This window comes from Mustela putorius, unplaced genomic scaffold (genome assembly GCF_011764305.1).
Source record: "Mustela putorius furo isolate JIRA1106 unplaced genomic scaffold, ASM1176430v1.1 tig00003863_pilon_pilon_pilon, whole genome shotgun sequence".
Classification (NCBI taxonomy): Eukaryota; Metazoa; Chordata; class Mammalia; order Carnivora; family Mustelidae; genus Mustela; species Mustela putorius.
Genome location: NW_025422015.1, coordinates 20716252 through 20740423, shown reverse-complemented (window position 1 = coordinate 20740423; position 24172 = coordinate 20716252). Strand labels below are relative to the sequence as shown.

Below are 24172 nucleotides of genomic sequence, written 5' to 3'. Positions count from 1 at the left end.
CTAGAGAGGTGAGTTAGGGGTCAGATTGTAGAGGACCATGTAAACCAGTTTAAGAGTTTAGAACCATCGGTTACTATGTCAAGTCTTGTCTGTAAACAACCTGTTCTTTGAGCCATGGACCATGTATTCTAGAGCTCATCATAATGTTTGGCATGTGATTAAATATATATTTATGAAAGGAAGCGGGGGACAGGAATGAATTTAAGAAAGAATGACTAAATATAAGCATGAGAGAAAACCTGAGCATGAGACATGGTGTTAATCATTTTTAAGAATTGGGAGATGGTTTCTCAGCTAAGGGTTCAGAATCTGGGTTTTTAAATAAAGCTAGAACATAGTCTATGACTTCAGGCAAGTAGTTTTATCCTCAAAACCCTCCAAAATGTGATAGTTCATCTATCATCTCTAGCTCTGAAATTCAATAAATCTATAAAAAGAACTTCTAAATGAGTGTGGGGCAGATTTCTATCATTCAGAACACAATTGGCTGCAAATTGCAGTGTGATTCTTGTGGATACCACATCATGAGGAGAGAATCATGGGAAGTGTCTGTTTTCAGGAAGGTATATGGCCACATACATCATCCAAACTTTTTGAATCATCTTTGATTGAATATTCATCCTACTCCTAACAATATAGTTGGAAGAGCTGTTTTTCCTCAAATTTATATTCAGTAACGCCCTCGACATTTCTCAAATTGCTAGTGTCAGGACAAGAACAAAACAAGAATGTTAAAAATACATTGTGTATCTATGCCATGGCCGCAAAAACTGAATGCCAACTTGCCAGCGAAGGCTTTCTTTTCCGGGAACATAATTTGCATGTGGGGGTTGAAAATGTGTCCAAGGAAATAGAGCAGTTGAAAGGATTATCAGAAACTGGTTGCGTTTCATTCTAAATCACACTTGTTTCCAAGACACTCTTGGTAAAACTAGAAGAGGATCAAGAGAGGGTGTTTGGAGCCTACTCTCAGTCCTCAAACACACAGGACATTTTTTCTTATTGTCTAGTTTGGTCTATGGCGACTTGACCTATTTTCCTATTTTGTTCCTCCACAATGTGCAGATTAAACATCTATTATTTGGCTTAGAACTTTGAAGAACTTTTGTGGCTGTCTATCTGTAAGACATTTTAGTATTTAGTAGATATCATAGCTTGGCTTACAGAAAACAAGCTTGGGAGCTTATAGAACCAGTGGGCTTGATCGTATTTTTTTTGAACTGGGCTTCTGCATGGGAGATGCAAGAGTAGAAGCCAGATAGGTATCATATAGGGGTAGACTAATCTCAGTATTTTGGTTTTTACAATAGAGTTGAAATAGCGAGCTGCTGAAGTGAGATGGAGAAGTTGTAAGGTCTTAACTCAAGTTGCATGACCTTGGGGAGTTCGCTCAATCTCACTGGGCCTCAATTTCCTGTCCTGTATGATGAATGAGATCATAGGAAACCCAGGGTGTCTCAGTTCCAAGACTCTAACATCTTCTACAATCTCATGGAGACAAGTTGCTTTTGTGTACAAAAGTTTGAAAATTGCGCACTTTGGGTCTGAGCTAAAATATCATAGAGATTCAAGCCTATTCTAATAAAAAAATTTACATCTTTTATTTAAGTAAAGACTGTTGATTTCTGGCAAAAGAAGTCCAACAGCTTCTAAATCATGAATTGTCCCACTTCTCGCTTTGGGAGAAACTTCGTTGACTAGCCCCAGTGAGTGCGCTTTAAATCTCAGACACCAAATGTGAAGAACCACTCTAATTATAAAGATATTTGACTGTTTTCTTTCACATACACATACACACATACTATATATATGTGTATGTGTGTGTGTGTGTGTATATATATATATCTGTGCAATTATATTTACATATTAGGATTTGGTTCATTATTTGAAACATTTTTACTACCAAGAGCTTACAATCTACTTTATGGATTAAAGAATAATGCTTTCCAAGTAGTAGCATGCAGGACAACGCTTTTAGTTTATAAGAAATGAAACAGAGTGGGGTAACTGGGCGGTGGGCATTAAGGAGGGCATGCGATGTGATGAGCGCTGGGTGTTACACATAACTGATGAATCCTTGAACACTACATCTGAAACTAAAGAGGTACTACATGTTGGCTAATTGAAATTAAAGAAAAAAAAAAGAGATGAAACAGAGAAATTGTTACAATCTGGGGTTTCTAGGAAATTTCCTCCAAGAAGTCAGCCTTAGTGACAGTAAACTGCTGTCTGTGTTAACACTTCACCTAAAGCATATTGTCCAAGTCTGCTGGACTCAACTCAAGAATAGAGGCTTTAACCTATCATGAAATGATTGTAGCGATGCATGATCTTTCTGATCTTGTTTGTCTGCCTGTTTCTGCCCTGGAACTACCTTTAAAGTAGTATGGCATTCTTAGCACTGTACTGCTTACAATAGATACCTACATTCTTCTTCTATAAAATGAGAGGAAGATGAGAGTCAGCCTACAAAAAGAAGAGGCCGTAAGAACAATATCTCAAAAGTATTCTCAGCTCTCACAGGAAGGCAATTCATGAGTATAATTTGTTTTTTTTTTTTTTTTAAAGATTTTATTTATTTATTTGACAGAGAGAAATCACAAGTAGATGGAGAGGCAGGCAGAGAGAGAGAGAGGGAAGCAGACTCCCTGCTGAGCAGAGAGCCCGATGCGGGACTCGATCCCAGGACCCTGAGATCATGACCTGAGCCGAAGGCAGCGGCTTAATCCACTGAGCCACCCAGGTGCCCTAATTTGTTTTTTTTTATTTTAAAATTTAGTCCCCGCTGATGACCAAGAAAGTTGAATGTGGCTGACCGTAAAATATGTAAGTGCCATGGAACAGAAAATCGTTAATGCCAGAATAAGAAGACCTGATCAATAAGGGAGAGACGAGCAGGAGATTTTTGTTTGCTTTTTGTCTGTTTATTTTTTAAAGCACTGAAACTCAAACACTGAATCATTACCCCAAGGAATTTCTACGTCCTGACAAAATTGGCTTCGTGGTGGGAGAGGGCCGTTCAGTGGAATCGCTATGGGATGTGCAAGGCCCTTACTTGGAGGTTGCTGAGCCTGGCAAGTAATGGCGATCAGCAGTTACCCTCTGACAGCTATTTTGTGGTTTAAGGAAGACGGCTTGTGGTCACAGTCCAACCCCTGCTGGACAGGTATCCACATCATAAGAAACCACCACTAAATTTGGCACTACAGCCAACTATTATTGGCAGCAGAGAGAGAAGGCCTGAATCAGCATTCAGCCTGAGAAACCCTGACCATTGAACCTGGTCAACCCAGGCCAGGCCATGCTCTGCAGGGGACATGGGAGCATGGAAGGGATCATGGCTTGAGAGCATTTGACAGTCTATGGACACAGTGATCATTCCGATATCCAGGCTTTTCCGTCTAGCACAGTTTTATGCCCTTAATTTGTAAACAAAATGAACCCCCTCCCATATTGGGTATGATCTTTTATCGGCAGATGGAAAAATATAAACCCATAGTCCAGGCACTCTCTTTACTAGGTAACAGTGTATCTAAGCCTTCCAAGTTGTTTTAAACACAGTCACTGTGCTAAGAAAGCTCACACTTTCACAGAATGGTAAAGCGATGATGAGGAAAAGCAAAGAAATGCATGCCCGAAGGTCATTCAGCAGTGAAAGCTGGTCTTTCAGTGAGCTGGCCGAGTCCTGGGCCATTCAGTACCACCCACCTCCAGGGCAACAGAGGACCTGAGGTGGTTCTATCCAGATGGTGCCATTCTCCAATCCTTATTTTCCTGAAACTTGATGTCCTCATAGGCCCCGGTATCTACTGCAAAGAAGTATAAACGGCTTATTCTTCCAGTAGGCGCTCACTTTGTTTCCTTCACTTTTCCATATCTGGTTATTTTTATTCAACACACAGTAAAATACATCCCTAAATGGAGAGAGTATACTAATGGATCAAAGGTGTTCCAAGGGCATTGCCACCAATATGTCAACAGTAGAATTTACCTGGCCCATGGGGCCCAACAGTCATTAAACAGGGTAGCAGTCTGGGGCGCCAATGAGCTCTGCAATATTATAGCTAACGTTGACCCCAGTAAGGTGGGTGCACCTCCTGCTGGTCAATAAATGAGGTAAATTTAATGGCAGCCTTTGAGGTGAACCAATGTTTTATTCCTTGGCCAAGGCTGGAAACCGTGGCTGGCCATCAGGAGTTGAGGGTGATATTTAGGAGCGTGGAGAGGCAGGCAGAATGCTCGTAAAGAGCTTGGAAAATGCTTATAAACGTGGTTGAGAAGAGACAAGGCATTGGAAACAAAAGCAGATTTTCCAAACCAAATCTCTGAGATGCAATTTTTTTATTATTATTATTTTTTTCTGCAGACAAGCTCTGGTTGAACTGTGTGGTACAACTCCTAACAGTCTTTTGCCAGAAGGAGTCAAGTAAACATGGCAAAGAAATGTTTTTTTCCTTTAGGGGAATATTGACTTTTCTCTTTCCTGTGACTGTTTTTTTTTTTCCCCCTTACCCTACCTGGAAACCGTTATAGTTGCTATAATCATATCAAACTAAATACACGGAGATGAATTAGCCTTGAAAGTACTTAGCATTAACACATGGTAGAGTCAATGTAGTCAACATAATTTAGAATAATTAAACTTTTGTGAGATTTCCCATTTTCTTTTACCCTGTGTTTGCTTAATTTCTTTGGGTAGTCATAACTTTTGGCACTTCAATTTAAAATGTTTTTACTTGCTTTTTACAGTAAATCAAAGACAATTTTTTACTAAATTTCAAAGTGAAAGGAACAGGATATAATTGTGAGCAAAAAGAGGGGGGGCTGATGTGATCAGGGAAATAGAATGGAATTGCTACCTTAAATGGAGATTATCATGATTGAAGATCAATTATGATAGAATCAATCAAATAGATCAGTCAAATGGAATTTGATTTCTAAAGACTCACAATTCTTAGAATCTATTTAACTGTCATTTAAGAGCAAAAAAATCATCTTAATTTTTTCACATTAACTGGCTTTTGAATTTCATAATTTTCTCTGTACATGATTTTTAAATTGGAGGAAAGGCCCAGTAAACTTTCAGTGCTTTCTTATTATCTCAGTGTATATTTAGGAAACATCAGGATATAGTTAATCTAGTATTTCTGGTAATTTAAATTGGTCATGTGCTAAGCAAACACTTCCAATCAATACCTGAATACTTCCTATACAAGCAATCTTATTTCCTCACAATAATGAAAGTAGAAGTCCTTGTTATTTTGTAAATCTTTCAACTTGAAGTGGGCTGGCCCTTATATAGTGTTTATGTCAATAAAGTACCTGACTAATGCGGCTTTTTTTTTTTTTTAAATCAGCATGCTCAGCTAAGCCTCTAAAAAGCAGTGGACTAAAAAGTGTAATGTCACAACAATGAGTGTTGATTTACTTTTTTCTTTGGTGAAGAGCAGTCTGAGCCCTACAGTTGGATTCCTACAGAAAGCCTTATTTTCAAGGGCCACATGGTGAAGGCTCATGTAACAGTCATAGACACCACCAGGGGGTGCCAAAGGACAGCACCTGTTTGCATAATACCCTGAAGGGCACTGCAAAGAGTGGAAGAAAATCACCCCCAAGTGAGAAACTTGTGGTTGGATCCACCTTGGGCAATGGTGGAGTAACTTCTTATGATAATGGGTTTGTGCAAATGGTCATTTCAATCACTAGAAATGGACAGGGCCATTGCAATCATCAGGTCAACCTCCTTACTTTATGACGGAGTCTACTGAGATCTGTAGAGAGTAAAGGTCTAAAACCCTGACCGTGGGCCGTGGCAGAACAGGGCCTAGAGGGGAGGTCTCCAGATTTTTCCTTTACAGCTTCTTCCGCTCCGCCATGCTATCTCCTCATAGTGAGAATACCGCAAGGGCAGTTCACACATTGCATTTGACCAGCCCCATTGTCCTTTTCAACACGGGTGAATGGAAAATCATCTCCTCCCCTGAACTTTCAGGTTCTAATGAATAGTTACTAAGAATTTTCCCTCTGTACCCCTTCCTCAGAGAGTCTTATGGAAGAGAATAGGATTCACTCGGAGGACTTTGTGTTCTATTTAGGGAAACCACATTCTTCTTGGAGTGTGTTCTAATTCTTTCCTCGCTTTTTTTTTTTTTTTTTTTTCTTTCCTCGCTTTTTATCTCTACTTTTCCAGCGAGCACCAGCTGCAGGATCTTTCTTATTTCTATAGTCAGGACCCTGTTGGCCTCTTGTCAAAACTAACACAATCTCTCACGCCAAAAAATACATTAGGAGTTTATATCTTAAAATATATTAAAATGTCTCTGTGTTACAATGCATGCTAAAAACCCATTTTCAACCGATCCAGATCCGAAGGTTTTTACATAGGTAAAAACCCATGTTCTTGCTTTGTAAGAGTCCCTCTGCTTTCTTCATCAACAACTGAGGTCAGGCCTATGTTGTGGGTGTAGGAGAAGCTCATTGCACCACATAAATTAGAATTAGAATCATAACTGAAACCTTTTAGAGCACCTATCGATTTTAGTATGTCCGGTCTGTAGAGGAGACTTCAGCTTCTACTTCCTCCTGATTTGACAGCTGCCTTGCTATGGCCAGAGCTTGGACTAATGAGGTTACAGCTGTCAGGGTTAATCAACAGATCCAAATACGAGAAAGGAATGGGTAGCTGGTTTCAGTTAATTTGTGCAAATGTACAGATTGGGTGGGCAATATTTACACTGGTGACTCAAAACAAACTTTCAGGAATTGAGCCAAGTATGATCTCACCAGTTCTCAGCTCTACCCTGGGGAGATAAGACACAAATTACAGAAACAGGAGATGGAATACAAAAAAGTTCATAGCTCCAAACTCCCCCATGAAAAGCCCATCTACATCCAGCATGTTTTCCTCTTACGCGAGTATCTGATTCAATTTCCAATACTCAAGTCTGGTCATCCCTGAAAAAGTTCTCGAACTGTCCCGATGATTCAGCTTGGGATCTGTGAGTCTTTTACCCTTGCCCTGGGACTTTATGTAAGAGCTGCCCCTCCCCCGGTCCTGCGCTGGTGAGAGCATCCAAAGGGAGCGCCACAATTGCTGCACACCCATTTTGTTATGAAAACATGAAAACATCATTCTATTAATATAAATACAGACTGCATCTGCCAGGGCTAACTAGAACAGGTGCAAAGTCTTTAGATGCTTGCTGGGACTGAGAAATGAAAAGAGTGGACAAACAGTTTTCTGTGGTGGCACTGCTGGTGTCAATGTAACATTCATCTCTGTTGCATTCCTTGATGTTCATGGAAGGTAGCCCAGGGAAACTCAACACCACTGGCTTGCAAGGGAGAGAGGCAGGAAGGAGGAAGAGCAAGACAGCGACGACATGGTCTCTAGGATTCTGTTTATGCAAATAACTCTCCTCTTGATCTGGGGCTTGCATGGGTTATGTATAGAGTGCATTCTGTTGGATCTTCTCCTGCTGCGAGTTACGGGGTGCTGCCAACATAAATATTCCACTGGTTCTGAATTTAGAAAACAGCTTACAGTCTCCTGATGTGTCTGTTCTTCCTCTTTTTTTTTTTTTTAAATCTTATCCATGTGACTGCCACTGTGTTGCCCGTGGTTTCAAATTCACTTTGTAGTTTTCCAGGCAAGAGAAAGTCATTGCCTGAAAGGCACATCTGGGTTCCCGTCCCTATCAAGAGAGTTATCTTGAGTTCACTTTGTTTCATGGAGCGGAAGCGGGAAACACAGGTGCCCATTATGCCGCAGTCTTAACAAATAAACAAGAAATACTCTGTGTCATCATTGTGGATCTTAAGTGGGGGGTTTTACACTTTGGGGGAGCCCATGCTGAGAAGTGGGTTCCTAAGGATAGGAGTGTGTCACACGCACACGCATACTTCTACACGCATACATCTTTGGTAGTTTGGGATGGATTGTTGTCATCCCAGTCTCTCCCATAGTGGTGGGTAGAATTCTAAAATGATTCCCAGGATTCCTGTGTCCTGTGGTACACATCCTGGTGAATCTGTCCCTGGGTATGGGTAAGACCTGTGGATATGATGAGATATCGTCCCTGAGATTACCTTGTGCTATGTATGGCAGAGGAGGAGGCATTTTGAAGATGTCATTAAGGTCCCTAATCAGTTGACCTTGAGTTAATTAAAAGAGAGATTATTTGGAGTGGTCTGAGCTAATTAAGCAAGCCCTTTAAAAGAAAACCTAAAGCCCTCCCTGAGGTCAGAGAGATTCTCTGTGAAAGAAAATTCTCTGTGAGAGAGATTCTCTTTGAAATTAGGTGCTATGCTAGGAGAGGGCACCTGAGAAGTCTGCATGGCAAGAATGCCAGGGCCCTTCTGGGGCTGGGACAGACAGACCTCCAGCTGACAGCCAGGAAGAAAGCCGGGACTCGGTCCTATAGCAGCAAGGCACTGAGTTGAGTCACAGCCATGGGTGTTCAGAAGAGAACCCAGAGCCCTCTGTGGGCTCACAGCCCTGTTTGACACCTTGACTTCAGTCTGTTGAGACCTTGATCAGGGAGCCCAGTTAGGCTGTGAAATGATAAAGGAATGTCACTTCATGCTACTAAGTTTATGGTCATTTGTTACGAAGTTTGTGGTCCTTTGTTACACAGCCATAGAAAATGAATACACCTTTGTTCTGTACAAATGGTATCTAGATTTTGAACATCAACAGAACTGGTATTGCTAAGAAAGAGAAAAGTGTACCCACACTGTAGATGCCACAAATTACCTGTTAGAAGGAACTTCAAATTATAAATGGTGGCAGTGGTTGTTACATTCTTCTTGTCAAACATCTCATTTTCTTCTCTGCCTTAGAGTTGGTAGCCACTCTTTCATTTCTCAAAGGGGATTGAAGTTTGTTTGAATACTGATTTAAGGCTTCAAAGCACAGCATCGTAATCAAGACGCGTCCTATTTTTGTTATAAGATTTATTAATTATTCACGAAGTTCCTAGCTTTTTCTCTGGACTACTTTCTTTGTTACCAGCCTAACATTTGGGCTTTATAATGAGCAACCCAGAAGGAGAAAGGAGAAGATGACAGCTGGTACAAATGCCAGGGTTGGGCTTTTGTTTTGGGGAATTTGTCAGGCAGAGACTATCCTGACCATGAAAGTAGGGATCTCACGTCCCTGGTCTGAGTGTTGTTGTCCAACCGCAAGTGGTATTAAGAAATCTTTCAAAATAAACTACATTAAACATAGACATAGATGTGAGGCAAAAGTGGGATTTTATTTTGTTTTTTCTTTTTTTTTTTTTTAAGATTTTGAAAATTTATTTATTTAGCAGAGAGAGAGAGAGAGAGAGAACACAAGCAGGGGGAATTGGAGAGGGGGAAGCAGGCTTCCCATTGAGCAGAGAGCCTGATGTGGGGCTCGGTCCTAGGACCCTGAGATCATGACCTGAGCTGAAGGCAGACTCTTAACCACTGAGCCACCCAGGTGCTTCAAAAGTGGGATTTTAAAGAGACATACTTTGTTCTACAGATCCCCTCAATGTTATTAAAAATCGAAATAAATGACTGAGGATTTTTGTTTTTGTTTTGTTTTGTTTTTAGAAATGACTTTTGTAAGCTGGACTCTGTTCTTTGAATTATGTAACCCTCAAAGTCTGGACCACAGGGGAGCAAAGACTTGTAAACCTAAACTGGGCACAAAATCTTAGGTGTTTTTGATGGTCCTGGCACTGAGTCCTTAAGGCCACTGTGATGTCTGAGATGAAGTTCTTGTCATAGTGCTTCCTGTATCATGGGAGGTCTCCCCAGGAACTCCATCTTCACCTGTGGATAAAGTCAGCAGGAGAAGGGCTAAATCAGACACACCCATGAGCATCTGTGGAGGCACGCATGCCCAACCTGTACTCCTGAGCAGAAGTGAAATGATGTTTTCAGCCTTGATTTCATCTCACAAATTATAAGCTCAGTTTAATTGCTAAGGAAAGAGGATAAGACGTGGTTTATATTGGGAGTTATTATTATTATTATTATTTTTTTAATGGAGCACCAACACACAAAGCCTGGGTAGTGACATGTGAAAAGGGAAAGCTGTTTGTTCTTTTTAGAATAAGCATTAGCAAACTACAGCCTGTGTGGCAAGCCCAGCTGGTCCCTTGTTTTTGTAAATTAAGTTTTATTGCAACACCACCATGTTCATTTGGTAACATGGTGCTTACGGCTGTCTTCAAGCTACAACGGGAGAGGTGAGTAGTTGAAATGGAGACTGTCTGACAAAGATTAAAATATTTTTGCCTGCTCCTCTGTTTGCTAACCCCTATTTTAGAAAACCTTTCACTTGTATATTGTTATCATGGAAAACCATGGAAAGTATCTCTGCAGCAACAAAGTTGGGTCATTTGGAAAGATTTAGGGGAAGAACACATTTAAATGGATCTGTTTGGAAATTGTCCAGCTCTAAAAACAATAATTAACAGTAACTTTGCTTTTATCCAAACTAAGTGTTATGCAAGCATTACCCTATTTCATCCCATAATAATTTTATCGGGTACTATTACTCCTATTTTACAGATTATAAAAAACCTGAAGCTGTGTTGGGACAAGGAACTGACAAAAAACTGCTCCCTGTTGCATCTGGAATTCAAACTCATGTCTATCTGAATCCAGAGTCCGGAATCTAAATATCAGACTGTGATAATGTACAGAGATGGTAAATACTGGTACACTCCACACAAGGCAAACCCACCTCCCCCCACAAAGAGGAAAAACTTTCTTTTTGGGGGACAAATGCATATTTCGGGATTGAAAACATATAGTATAAAAACTAGTGTAGAATAAAAAGAAAAGATTAAGTTCACTCACTAAAGATGAACTTACCAATATAATAAGATTGTCCTATGTTTTGCCTGAAACTTTTTATTTCTTGTCTTTGATGAACAAGAGCTGTCATTGATCCAACAAATATTTACTGAGTATTGACTTTGGCAAGATGCCCCATAGCCACGGAAGACCACCCTTTCCTCTTGAGAGGAGGGATGTTAATTCACATAAACTTTCCTTTTCACCCTCAGGACAAGCGGAAGATGACGGTTGCCAGACTGACCCATTTCTTAGGTAAGAGCTCCCGGATACAAAGAGGTAGATTTCCGAGGCTAATTGAGTAAGATGCACATGGCAAGGAACCTGCGGCCTAACTTAGGATGTCAGTGAGAAGCCCTCGGTAAATGCTAGTAAATGAGATTGCATAGGATTGGTTTGCCTGTGAATAAAACAAGGCTTTCATTTACTAAGTTTTGGAAAAAGTCTCTGAAGGCCATGAAAACTGGGGATTAGGGGACATCAATTATACATTTTTTTTTTTTCATTACAAGTTTGCAATCGCTTCCTGAAAATGTGTTCGGAGCAGTCATTCTCCATTGTGGTGGATTTTGCCTCTCGTGGAATATTGGAACCCGTCCGCAGCCTTTGTCCCAACGCTGGGGGATGGCTCTATGGGCATCTAGTAAGTAGAGGTCAAGGATACTGCTCAGCATCCTACAACGTGCAAAGGACAGCCCATGCTGAAGAATCATCTGACCCCAAATGGTGATAGCACAGAGGTTGTGAAACTCTGGCTTAGGGGTTTTACTAGTGTTGGAGGGCGGTGAAACACTTAGGCAGTGTAGTTAACAGGTGGAAGGAGAGGCCAAGTCTAACTTGCTCAAGAAGAAGCTTGTGTCATAGTGGAATCTTGCTAGTCTCTACTTCTACAGCTGCTACTGACTTATTTGTGGGCATAGGATGCTTTTTCAGGTCCAGGTATTAAAAAAATTACTTTTTAATACCCTGGAATGTATTATTGGAAAGGAAAGCAGCTTCCCAGGGCTGCCATAACGATGTCTTACAGACGGAGGGGCACAGAAACGTATTGTCTCACGGTTCTGGAAGCTGGAAGTCCAAGACCCTGGTAGCAGCAGGCTTGCTTCTTGCTGAGGTATGTGAGCGAGAAGCTGCTCCATGTCTCTCTCCTAGCTTCTGGTCCTCTGCTGGCAATCTTTGGCCTCTGCTGTATCACGCCAACTTCTCTGTGTGTGTCCAGTTTCCCATTTTCATAAGTCAGGTGGGTTCGAGCCCATCCTAATGATCTCATTTTCATATGATTACTTCTGTACCATCTCTACCTCCAAATAAAGTCACATTCTAAGGCATTGGGGGTTAGGATTCTGACATATCTTTTTGGGGAAGGTGGAGGGGACATAATTCCATCCTTCCAGCGCCTCACGCCAATACTATTTTAGAAACAGCCAACCCAGCCGTTCCACATTTACACAACTAGCTAGGTGCCCACTTCTCTTCTGAGACTCTACAAAGCAGGATTCTGAAGATACTCTGCGGGAAAGATGTAAATGAACTTTCCTTGGATGAAATTAATATGAAAAGGATTTGGCTTTCAGTTCACTCATGACAATTTTCTCTGTCACAATGAGTCATCTTAAAAATGCCTTGCAAGCCCAAAACAATGCAGAGCACCTAAGCAAAAGGGAAGATAAGTTTGCTCTCAGAAAGCCACATTTGTCCGGACGGGGAACATGAGCAACTTCATTTGTGCGGAAAGGGAGACTGAATTGGGCGGACTTGCTTCCATGATCGCCGGTTCGCTTTTCTAAACGGTCTCCCTGCAGCTTGCGGTCACCTTTGGTGGTCGGGCAGCCGTTTAAACAAAAGGCCCCAATGTGCTCGCTGCAATCCTGCCACCCTAAAGTGACCAGCCGAAATTACCTGTGACCTTTCCCAGGAGTCTGAGCAGAAAACCCTTCCCGAAAGAGGGAGCGATAAAGAAATCTGGACTTCATTCTTTCATGGGTTTGCTCATAGGAATGTTTATTGGCGAGACACTAAGAATAAACCCAGTTATTGAAGAGGGAGCTGGGAAGTTGACAAGCATGGCTAAACCCAGCAGAGAAATTTGATGAGGAAATTAGATGCTGTGTAGATGGTGTGTAGTGATTAGTCTTCTGAAAGCCAGGATTATTATATAAGTGGGGGGAGGGCAGCTTATTGTGTCCGACAGATTCCATTTATACAGGTATTCTTCCAGCTAATTAGACCCATAATGCTGCACTTGTTTATAAATTTCTAGCACACTCTTTTCCGTGGAGTCTTTTAATGAGAGGAAACACCAAAGCAGCAGTATTTTCCCTTCCAAACTGGGTCTTGGCAAAAGGAAATAAAATTAAAAAAACAAAACAAAACAAAAAAAACCCGGCTAAAACCTATCTTGTAACAGGTTTTTGCAGACTTTATATATTCATGACTATGTAGATTTGTGTGCACCCACAGCAGTGAAGAAGACTGGCTGTATGAGGTAGAGCCCTGCAGTCCCATAAAGGAGAGGAAAAGAGATGCGTCAAAACGCTCTCAAAATGAGCGTTGACACATCTTAGTGCCTTGTATCCTGGCCGTCCCAAAGAGCTCCTCTTCGCAACCTCCAATTCTCAAATAATTGTTCATCCTGAAAGGCTTTTCTAAGATTGCTTTTGTTCAGTTGATCAGAGGAGAATAACACGTAGTGGGCTTACCTAGCACAGCACCTGGCATAGAGTAAGTGCTCAAGAATGTGGATGACTTCCTGCCTCGTTTTAATTCCCGTCCGTCCCTTCTCTGCACCCCCAGCTACTTCTCTCATAGTCCCCCACTGAAGGCGAAGATGCCATGTGTTGGGGAAAATTGGAACCAAAGCACGAATCTTGGCTGTGCACGTGATGTGACCTTCGAGGGCGCTTCGCTCGGTGGGCTCTGCGTGGTTGCCTGTCTACCGAGCAGCTGCAGATGAAACGACTTTTTCAAACCGTGGCAGACATTTTCTATGTGGATTCCTTCGCAGCCATCACAACCCTTTGGTGGGGAAAAACTCAGTCTTAGCAAGACAAAATCTCAAGCGAATTCAAACGTGGTCCAGGTTTCTGATAGCATCAACCAGTTTTCTGCCTCAAGTTATCAGAAGAAATGACATGCCCAACATCCAGCACAAAACTAACCAAACTACATCTTGGGAAATCTCTGACAACCACGTCCTCCTTGAGTTTGTTTCTTTGTTTGTTTGTTTAAATCATGCATGGCATCTGGACTTGTAGCCATTTGCTTTTGTAGGTTGTTCCTTGTTTAAACAATATATCCACCAGGTCACTAATCAATACCTCTTCTCAAAAGAGAAGAGGTATAGGTTAGTAATGCATTAATTTCTGGAGCTTAATTAGCTAACAAGGATAATTCATAACGAATCAATTCTTGTCATACAAAAGGCATGCAGTGGAGACTTCTTCAAGTTCCTGTGGGTTGAAATTGCACACCCTGGCACGGATACCTTCACTGGGTGATAGACGTCATCAACATTATAAGTGGATAAATTCATTTTCCTCCTCTAAGTACAACCCCATATTGTGCATTGATGCTTGATTGATGCATTGAGGAATGGAGAATAAACAAAAACCCCAATAAATTATTCGCTACTGGTAATGTGTTATTTAAACAAAGTTAGCTTTTCAAAAGGTAGACTATCCCTGATGGACACTCTACACATTTTATAAATTCAGGGCACTTGGAAGAATAATAGCACTTAAATCGCACACATTGCAAAGAACTTCACAGTTCTGTAGATATCTTTCCTCACTTATTCCATACAACAAACTGTTAAATGGGCAAGAAGTATTTTTAGACCCATTTTACGGATTAGAAAACCAAAACCCAGAGAGCATAAGCAATTTTCCCAAGATCACACAGCTGGTGAATGAATGCAGATTCAAACCCAGGCAGTTTGGCTCCAAATCTGGAGCTCTTAAACACCATATTACCTCTTAATGGAAAAAAGAGAGAGAGAGAGAGAGAGCACTCATGGTGGAAGGAAGATCTCAAAAAGGGAAACCACTTCAAGTCAACTGTGTAAGCTTTCACTTTAAAAAACTAGAAAAAGAAGAGTATAAGAACCCTAAGAAGAAGAAAATAATTAAAAGATCAGAAAGCAATGAAATTGGAAACAAAACAATAAAGAGAACCAGTAGACTAGCTTAGACACAAAACTGGACAAAAGAGAGTCGGGGTCTATTTTTTGCCTTACATTACAATAATTGATTGTAGTTTTTGATTCATAAGTTAGAATATTTATTTTTAGGATCTTAGTATAAACTAGCCCTTATACTGAATCTTCATATCTCCTTACTGTATTTATAAACTACCTAGTAGTTTATATTATAAGACCGAGAGTGTTTCTTTTATAGCCCATCAATTTCACACTTAAATAAAAAGCATGTGTTTTGAATGTGTATTAATGTTTTGTGCACACCCATTCTTATTTCACAGTGGTTCCACATATTGTGGAATTAATTGTTTTAGGCATAAAAATCATCAGCTTTTTCTGAAGTGAACATCTTGCCTCACAAAAGATATGGAAGGAGAACAGTGCCATTGAATTAGTCACGAATGCTTGCTCTGTTTTTCTTGCAAACTCTGCCAAACCAAAAGTGTTTCAGGGGTTTATTTTACCTTTCAATGGAAGGACCAATTCCTTGGAGGGAAATTATATTTTGCACATTACAGTTAAAAATTATGTTTATTTTATTTTATTTTTGCAGCGGAGGTATTGTGACAAAACCATTTTCTCTTTGCAGCCTCTATTTGCCAAGATAGCCTTGAAAAGTTTGCTCATTTTCCTTTCTGAGGACTCTGTTATTTCAAGTATTTTTTCCTCTCTCTTTTTTTTTTTTTTTGCCAGCTGTGCAAATTTTTATAAAACAGCTTCAATATGAATCTTTTATGATTGTTCTTCAGTCATCTGAGTTATACTAAGCACGAAAGGCATAAGAGATGCCCACTTTGGATACTGGCTAAGAGAGAAAGCAGCATGCAATGCACACAAAGGAAATTCAATCCTCTAACAGCTAATTAAAAAAGCATTACTTTCCACCAGGGCTGACCTCCAGCCATATAAAGGATAAAGATGGCTGTCTGTCAATCATGTTTACCTAACAAATTCTGGCACGGGATCATGATGAATGGACAGATCTAAAAAGGGACGATATTGCTCAGAACTCCTAGGTACTCTTAATACCACCTTTAAAGAGACAGAAGACCTCATCAGTAATTTGAAACCCCTGCCTCAGTGCTAGGGATACACTAGGGCTAAATTTGCCAAGGACGTCAGATACTAGACACAAGAAGGCAAGAGAAACATATTTTCACATCTGCAAAGATTTTGATGTAAGTGTATTTAAGATATCATAATGAGTTAATGTACCTTAATGTGTTTTTTTAAACTTTTTAAAAAATCTCTTGAGGATATACCAGAGAACTAACAGTAGACTGTGTTTGTTCTTCCCTGTAATTATCCCCAAATCAGCTAGGACGAAGGAATCCTTGAAGTCATTTAGTCCATCCCCCTGTTTCTAGGCAGTCCAGCAAGAGACTTTTCTTCTTCAGTCATAAAAACACTAGATGAGTCAATAATTTACTTTCCTATGATACAGCAGATAGTGTAGGTTTTTATAGCCAAGAAATTTCTCCTATGTCTAAACTGAATCCTACCATTTTCAAAGCAGTATTTTGTTCTGCCCTTCATTAGGAAAAAAAAAAAATCTTTTCCATCTGCCATAAAATATCTCTTCACAAATTTTCACTATGAGGACTACTTCGAAGAGAACCCTGATAGGAAAAAGTTCACTCAAAGTTCATGCAAGGGAAGAGTAGCCAGTCTAGATCCTCTCTAGATCCAGGAAAGGTATGATTATCTCTTGCAGGCTCTCTCTCTCTCTCTTTTTTTCTTATTTTTAGTTGAGGTATAATTGACACTAACATTATGTTAGTTTCACATGTACAACATAATGATTCAATATATTGTTTGTATTGTGAAATGATCATGGTAATGAGTCTAGTTAACATCTATCACTGTACATAGTTACAATTTTTTTCTTGTGATGAGATCTTTTAAAATTGACTCTCTTAGCAATTTCCAAATATGTAATACAGTATAATTAACTTTAGTTACCATGCTGTATGTTACATCCCCAGGACTTTTTAAATTTTGTAACTGGAAGTTTGTACCCATTGACTGTCTTTACCTATTTCACCCACTCCCCAACCCCCTGCTTGTGGCAACCACTGATCTTAAAGTTTCTGAGAATTTGTTCCTGCTGTTGTTATTGTTATTGTTGATGTCTAGATTCCACATATAAGTGAGATCATACAGTATTTGTCTTTCTTTTTCTGAATTATTTCACTTAGCATAATGCCCTGAAGTTCTATCCATATTGTTGCAAATGGCAATTTTTTCTTTTTATAGCTGAATGTTATTACATTGTATAGATATACCACATCTTCTTGATCTCTTCAGCCACTGATGGACTCTGAGGTTATTTCAATACCTTGGTTATTGTCAATAATGCTGCAATTCCATACAACTTCTGACCTGCATTTTTCAGGAGTCTTTACTATGTCCAGTCTGTCCTTATCATTCTTTTTGAGCTTACCTTATTTGCTTCAATACTTATTTTGGATCACAGCAAGGAAAATTTGATTTTTTTGTATTAATGGTAATAATGAAACTAACAGTAATACTACTAATAAAGCACAGTGTCTGGAAAGCAGAAAATATAAATTTACTATTTGGATGGTTTATACCTACATTTTTAAAAAAGATTTTATTTATTTATTTGACAGACAGAGATCACAAGTAGGCAGAGAGGTAGGCGGGGGGTGGGGTGGGAAGCAAGCTCCCTGTTGAGCAGAGAGCCCCATGTGGGGCTTGATCCCAGTACCCTGAGATCATGACCTGAGCCAAAGGCAGAGGCACCCAGGCGCCCCTATACCTACATTTTTGAGCTTCAGCTTTGTCCAGCGATGGCATGGTGGCAAGGAATAATCTGACCAAGTATGCCGGAGGAACATTCTCTCAAGATTCTTATTTCTTGGGGTTCTATTTATGATTTTTGAATGCACTTTAATTTATTTTGCTAACTCAGGCTGAGACTATAAAGTATCATATCTCTTTTGATATACTTTATTTTGCCCTAGTTAAATATTATGAATTTTTTTTCATTTTTTGGGCCATGTTCCTTCTCCAAAACCACATATCCACTCACCACATTTTTTTGGCATGCACATATAGGTTTGTAATACATTTACAATTGTTTTCTGATTATTTAATGAAAGTTAGTCTTGTCCATTCAAAGTCAAGAGGTAATAGAGAGTAGTGGCTCTGGTTTACTTATTCCCTGGGACAAGTTATAGAACTTCTCGTGCCTCAGTTTACATTACTATGCTTCTTAAAAATAGGTATCATAATATTACTTTCTATTAGGATTATTATGAAGATTACGGGGATTGATGTAGTGCTTAGGACAATTTCTTTCTTTTTTTTTTTTTTTTAAAGATTTTATTCATTCATTTGACAGAGAGAGAGATCACAAGTAGGCAGGGAGGCAGGCAGAGAGAGAGGAGAAAGCAGGCCCTCCGAGGAGCAGAGGGCCTAATGTGGGGCTTGATCCCAAGACCCTGGGATCATGACCCGAGACGAAGGCAAGGGCTTTAACCCACTGAGGCACCCAGGCACCCCAGGACAATTTCTAATACATAATAAACACTGTATATGTAGCTGCTATCTAGAGCTAACCATCCACCTAATGTTCTAACAATATCGTTGGTAAGTCCAAATAATTGATAAATATACAAAATTCTCTGAAGATGATATCTGGGTTTTTGCTCAGTTGCATTTGTCATATGTGTTTTTCTTTTTCTCCCCTACTGGCTGATATTCTAGCAGTTTTTCCTGGTGAGGCTCCTTCTCAGGTGTGTGCTACTTTATAATTTGCATAACGACCTTATCCCAGTTATTTCAAAGCATTTGTATGACATACGTAGGTAATTGTTTTCAGAGTCAACTTATCAACTTATGCCAGCATTCTTCTGATTTGTTAGAAGAAGATTTAGATTTAGTTAGTTAGAAGAAGTTAGTTAGAAGACGAAGATTAGTTAGAAGAACTTAGTTAGAAGAAGAAGATTTTGATTTCCTGCAAATCCAGGAAACAAATTGAGGGTTTTAGAGGGGAGAAGAGTAGGGGGGATGGGTGAGTCCGGTGGTGGATATTAAGGAAAGCAACTGCTGCGTGGAGCACTGGGTGTTGTACACAAACAATGAATCTTGTAACACTACGTCATAAACTAATGATACACTGTATGGTGGCTAATATAACATAATTAAAAAATAAATAAAATAAACATTATCAATCCAATTCAGTATTGGTCTCATTCATCACCTTCAAATTTTTCTTAATCCAATGGTTTTGATCTTTATAAATAGATATTTGGGTGATAAGTTTTAATATATTTCCCACATTTTATGTGTAATTTTGATGACCATAACCTGTTCCATATTTTTTTTTCCTGTGTTTTTTTTTTTTCCCCCTGTTCCATATCTTTAACTGGAGAATGAATCAGGGTCAAACTTTGGTCTTTTCCCCAATTACTAATAAGAAATTAAGTTGTATGTACCTATATATTCTGATGAGATTATAGCTCCTTTTTATATTGCATGTCCAATATTTATTATTTTACTGTGCAAGGCAATGAAATGTGGAAGCTGAGAACTTCAACTTAGTGATAGGAAGTCAGTGTCATCTTGGGGCTCTGTGTATGTGTTTGAGATTTCCTTTCCATTCCTAAGGAGGGAAAGAAAATTTGGATAATTTATGACATGTTAATGATGCTTAGTGGAAATATATCTGTATCTTGTAATGTTTAATAGTGGTGAGAAAGTTTAATTTGCCCTCTCTTTTACTCATGTTATTAAAAAAAGAATATTTGAGGGGCGCCTGGGTGGCTCAGTGGGTTAAGTCGCTGCCTTCGGCTCAGGTCATGATCTCAGGGTCCTGGGATCGAGTCCCGCATCAGGCTCTCTGCTCAGCAGGGAGCCTGCTTCCTCCTCTCTCTCTCTCTGTCTGCCTCTCTGCCTACTTGTGATCTCTCTCTGTCAAATAAATAAATAAAATCTTTAAAAAAAAAAAGAATATTTGAGTGGAGAGAAAGTGAAACATTAAGTGGGGAATATTATGTGGCTCCTTTTTATTTGCTTTCCATGAGCTTTACCCTAAAATTCTTCTAAATGCTTGTCCTCATAATGGCTTTTGGCACTGTTATTTTTGGATAACTTAATACAGAATGCATTACAAGAAACAAGTGTCAAAGTTTTGGGCTCTGAAGGCAAATTTCTGTAATCAATCATGAGATTTACAACAGATTCTAAAAAGAGAAGTGATTTTACGGAGAAAGGATTTAGGATGGTAAAATGTCATCATAGGAAAAACTCTAAGTGGCATTCAGTTCCAGCGTACTCCACAAGTGCAACTGACATTTCATAAATTGTCTACATTATCATATTATGTCAAAGGGTCATAAAAATTGGGGCATTAACGAATGTAATTTAAAGTATTTGACCTCAAAATAAAGTCACTCTCTTGAGACCGGTAAGAAGTATAGCTGTCTCCCACAGAAAATTTCATGATGGAGCTTACTTAATTTCAGAATTACCATGGTAGAAGAGATTTCGAAGTGTACAGTTAGTGGCTCATAGACTGCAAAATCCAGAGAGTTACTTTCCGTAGCATGTTGCTCCTGCATGATGTGACCATCCAACACCATTCTGGAGGGGTTGAGGAGAGAGTGGAGCAGTTGTCCAGGCTCAGCTTTCAGGGAGGGGAATTACAGTATGGTGGAAAGTAAGTTGGATATTAGACAATCCATGAATTGGCCATGTAGACATTTAAAATACCTTATATGAAAAATGTTAAGTGAATAGTTTAGTTGAGGCATTAAAACAGTCTGTGCCACAATTCAAAGAGACCTGTGAGAGCATGAAGCTGTGCTTTCCCCTTTTCGTTTCATGGAAAATTCCAAATATTTACAGAAGTAGATAGAATAGTATAATGAATCCTTAGTATCTATGGCTTGGTCTCAACACACGGCCAACACATATCACTTTGTTTCATCTTTATTCTCACCCCCTCTACTAATACATTATTTGGAAACAAATTCCAGACATCATACCACTTAATGTGATATACAATATCTTAATGTGATATAAGTAAGTATCTTAATGTGTATCCTTAACAGATAAAGACTCCTCAGTGTTTAATATATCCATAATACCACTATCCTTCTGAAAAATTTAACTCTGTTTCCTTAATATCATCAAAATCTCACCAGTGTTTACATTTCTTTGTTTCATATTTTTTCATAGTTAGTATGTTTGAATTAGGGTCCAAACAAAATTTATGAATCATATTTAATTGATATCTCTCTTTAGTCGCTCCTTTTATTTCCTACTCTTACAATTATTTGTTGAAAAAAACTGGGTTAGTTGTCTTGAAGTTTCCCACATTCTGGATTTTGCTGGTTTCATCCTTGTTTAATTAAAGTTCTGTTCCCCTTGTAAACTGACAAAGTTTAAAGGCTTGAGTAACGCCACATTTTCAAAGAAGATGGAAAAACTAATCCTATTAACCCTTCACTCATAAAGAGGGTGGAAAGAGTAAGGCTTAGAAAAGGAACATGTTTGAAGAGAGGAGTTAGTCTGTTATGGGTCCTTTTTACTTAAGATCAGGAGAAAAGGGCCTTAATGAGACCACACTGAGAACTTAATATAAGCCCCTGCGTTTAGTCAGTGTTTGGATCCTGCCTAAAAACCTGAAAGGTCAGTAATGGAAAGACCAGCTTCTTTGATGTGGAGCCAAGGAGACCTGACTGGGTTGAGATCCTCATTCTTCAAGTTTATCAGATTATAGGATGTGTGAGATCATCTTATGAGGCCACAGTGTGAACGAATGGCATGCGATTAGTTTAGATCTTGATTAGTTTAACAAGAAGGTTCCTTGGAAGAAGGCATTGGTGCCTCTGGGAAGAAGGAGCAAGAGATTGGCCAGGATACAGATGGATTTGCCGTAGGTAAGGGAACTTGGAGAAGAGATCTGAAGCCATTGATATGCTGTAGCTTTTGGGGGATAGTTCTCCTAAGGACTGATAAAACCCCCCAGAAGTTTGAGTCATATTCTACCTTCTACCTATTTCATGGTCCAGTTGAGAGGAGCAGCTGGATTGGAGAAGCCAAGCTGATACCTTGTGATTGCGGCACATTGGAAGAAAGACCGAACTTTTATGAAATAGATGTGATTATTGCTTAATGTTTTCAGTACAATCCAAAATCATGATGATACCTGATGTTTCTTCTTTGGCTCACCCCACCCTAATTCTGGACTATAAGCTCCAATATGGACGGTTACTCTTACATAGATCACCAGCAGCTATTGCCACTGTGCCTGGAATGAACAATTGTTCAGGAAGTATTTGTTAACTAGCTTACAACTACTTTAACCTCTATGTCTGAATTAAATCTTAAATATTGGTATCACTTCAGCAGGGTTTTGCAAAATTTACTTAATGTTATCAAATTGATCTCTTTTGCATTCTTTGCAAGAAAAGAATATTTTCTTTTTTTAAAAGATTTTATTTATTTATTTATTTGGAAGTGAGAGAGAAAAGTAGACCCCCAACTAAGCAGGGAGCCCTTTGTGGGGCTTGATTCCAAGACTCTGAGATTAGGGCCCGAGCTGAAGGTAGATGCTTAACCGACTGAACCATCCAGGTGCCTCAAGAATATTAAGTTTCTTAAGTGTCTTTTTCTTTTCTTTAATCTTATTTACCCTAAGACATAAATTTAGAATTTCAGAGATTTAAAAGAACAAAGTCAACCCTCTTATTTTACAAATGAAATAACTCAGAAAGGAAAAGTGTCTTATCCAAAGGCATAGAAAAATCTATTAGAACAATTATTATTATTATCTAATAATTAAAAATTATTAGAACAATTATTAGAACAATCTATTAGCAAGTGAGTTATTTGTTATTTCTTCCATTTACGTTAATTTGTTCTGTTAATTAAATTGTAGGATTATTGTTGATGCAGTGCTTTATACTTATACATAAATCTCCACAGCATGTATCCTAGTGCTGGCATATATGTAGTTTTCAGAAAATACAAATTACTTGAGTTATTGGAGTATCAGAATGTCACTCAAAATGATATCAAGAAAAATTACATTACAAAAAATGTGCTTTATTCAAGTACCTTCTTTAACATTTAAATATTATTATAAGGATAATTATGTTAAGTGAAATTGCATTTTATAGTCAGAACTATCTAACCATAAGTGTGGAAAGACAAGGTATCCAAGAGAACATTTACCCAGAGTTTTGTTTGTTGTTTGAGCCATGGTTTTCCCATTTTAAGAAATAAGGGAAAATAAGGAAACAAAGAACAACTAATTTGAAAACATTTTTATTAAAAGGAGTATAAATCAGCAAATGGTCTAAATAAGTCTCTTCACTAAAGATGAATTCAATTTAGTGGAATGAGCATATGACTTAGAGTTGACTTGTAGACAAAGTCTACCATGAATTAACTGTGTAATGTGAGTTTAATGCAACTTTATGTGCTTTTATTTTCTTGCCCCTATTATTTCTATGCAGAGCTCACTGGTAAAATACAATAATAAAAGCACTTTAAAAAAAAAGATTTTATTTATTTATTTGACAGAGAGAGAGAGAGATCACAAGTAGGCAGAGAGGCAGGCAGAGAGAGAGAAGGAAGCAGGCTCCCTGCTGAGCAGAGAGCCCGATGTGGGGCTCAATCCCAGGACCCTGAGATCAAGACCTGAGCTGAAGGCAGAGGCTTTAACCCACTGAGCCACCCAGGCGCCCCAGGCGCCCCAATAAAAGCACTTTTGAAATGATAGAAGTCGATTGACCATGTGGACTTCTCTGTGCTTAGCCCCTGAAAAGAAAAAATCATGCTTCTGTAGCTATCATCTATTTAGAATCATAGATCACAGGGAAAGGGATGTTAAAGGTCGCTCTCTTTGCTGAAATGTCTTCTGCAGCAGATTTCCTAAAGTTGAAATGTGTACCACTGGTGGAACACGAGGTGACTTTAGACAGTACATGAATGAATGTCTTTAAGTTATTCAAATGCTTATTTAAAGTGCTTAAATTATTTTAGAAAAAAAAAATTCCAAGACAGTAAGCCTTCACTATGACAGATATTATTGCCTTTTCTTTGAACAAAATTACTTAGGCAAAAAAGTTATCATTTTAGTGTAAAAAATTGAAACATGGTACA

The 24172-nt window shown here is 39.0% G+C and overlaps 1 long non-coding RNA gene across 1 annotated transcript in view; it reads left to right on the top strand.

Moving 5' to 3' along the window:
• The window catches only part of LOC106007308, a 34045-nt gene extending 19587 nt beyond the window's left edge, over nucleotides 1–14458 (top strand). Inside the window, exons 2-6 of the long non-coding RNA XR_001182001.2 lie at nucleotides 10549–10687; nucleotides 11049–11091; nucleotides 11349–11479; nucleotides 11864–11950; nucleotides 13630–14458. This is a non-coding gene — a long non-coding RNA (uncharacterized LOC106007308). The remainder of the gene's footprint in view (nucleotides 1–10548; nucleotides 10688–11048; nucleotides 11092–11348; nucleotides 11480–11863; nucleotides 11951–13629) is intronic.
• The last annotated feature ends 9714 nt before the right edge of the window (nucleotides 14459–24172 follow it).